Consider the following 1519-nt stretch of genomic DNA (forward strand, 5'->3'; position numbering starts at 1 on the left):
ACTGCAAGGAGATCCAACTAGTCCATCCTAAAGGAGATCAGACCTAGGTGTTCTTTGAAAGAAATTATGCTAAAGCTGAAACTGCAGTACTTTGGCCACCTCATGTGAAGAGTTGACTCATTGGAAAAGACTCTGATGCTGGGAGGGATTGAGGGCAGGAGGAGAAGGGGACGACAGAGGATGAAATGGCTGGATGGCATCACTGATTCGATGGACGTGAGTCTGAGTGAACTCCGGGAGTTGGTGATGGACAGGGAGGCCTGGCGTGCTGCGATTCATGGGTGGCAAAGAGGCAGACACGACTGAGCAACTGAACTGAACTGAACTGAATATTCCATTATATATATCAGTATATACCACATCTTCTTTATCTTGATGGTCATTTAGATTGCTTCTATGTCTTGCTGTTATAAATAGTGCTGCAGTAAATATCGGGGTGCATGTATCTTTTTGGATTATGGATTTCTCTGGGTATATGCCCAGGAGTAGAATTGTTCGATCTTATGGTAGCTTTATTTTTAGTGTTTTAAGGAACTTCCATACTGTTCTCCATAGTGGTTATACCGATTACATCCCCACCATCAGTGTAGGAGGGCTCCCTTTTCTCCATATCCTCTCCAGCATTTATTGTTCACAGACTTTTTGATGATGGCTGTTCTGACCAGTGTGAGATGATTCCTCATTGTAGTTTTGATTTGCATTTCTCTAGTATTTAGTGATGCTGAACGTCTTTTCATGCGGTTTAGAGAAATGTCTGTTTAGATTTTCTGCCTTTTTTAAAAACTTGTTTTTGTTGTTGTTATTGATCTACATGAGCTGTTTATATATTTTGGAGGTTAATTCCTTGTTGGTCACTTTGCACACATTTTTCCCTATTCTGTCAATTGCCTTTTCATTTTGCTTATGTTTTCTTTTGCTGTGCAAAAGATTTTAAGTTTGATTAGGTCCCATTTATTTATTTTTGTTTTCATTTTTATTACTCTAGGAGGTGGATCCAAAAAGATATTGTTGTGATTTATGTCAGAGTGTTCCACCTATGTTTTCCTCTAAGAGTTTTATAGTATCCACTCTTAACATTTAGGTCTTTAATACATTTTAAGTTTATTATTGTGTATGGTGTTAAAGAATGTTCAAGTTTTTCAACTAGCACATTTATTCAGTTATATATTTCCTTTTTTCAGCTGCTTTTATGATTTGGGATTGATTTAATTTGCTGTTTATTTTTTGCTTGATTGATTTGTTATTGATATTTGTCAACTACTTTACAAATATTAATCTCTTTGCTATAATTGGATTCATACTTAAGTCATTAATACAGTACCTCAGTTTTCACTTCTCTTATAGTGAAGATATTATAGATATTTACTGCATTAGAGTTCATATTTATGTATACTTTGGTAGTTTCCCTCTGTATCTTTTACATATCTCTCTTTCATAGGAAATTATTCATTCTTTTCTCCCAGCCATTATTTTATCAGGCCCAGCAGTTGTCCTACTTTTACTCCCATGCAGCAATTTA

At 35.9% G+C, this 1519-nt stretch overlaps 1 protein-coding gene across 1 annotated transcript in view; it reads left to right on the plus strand.

Moving 5' to 3' along the window:
* The window catches only part of LOC104984440 (dystrophin-like), a gene marked incomplete at its 5' end in the record, with an annotated part of 84491 nt that overhangs the window by 62804 nt on the left and 20168 nt on the right, over positions 1-1519 (plus strand). The gene's annotated exons all lie outside the window — the stretch shown is intronic.

This window comes from Bison bison, unplaced genomic scaffold (genome assembly GCF_000754665.1).
Source record: "Bison bison bison isolate TAMUID 2011002044 unplaced genomic scaffold, Bison_UMD1.0 scf7180017845388, whole genome shotgun sequence".
In the NCBI taxonomy this organism is placed as follows: domain Eukaryota; kingdom Metazoa; phylum Chordata; class Mammalia; order Artiodactyla; family Bovidae; genus Bison; species Bison bison.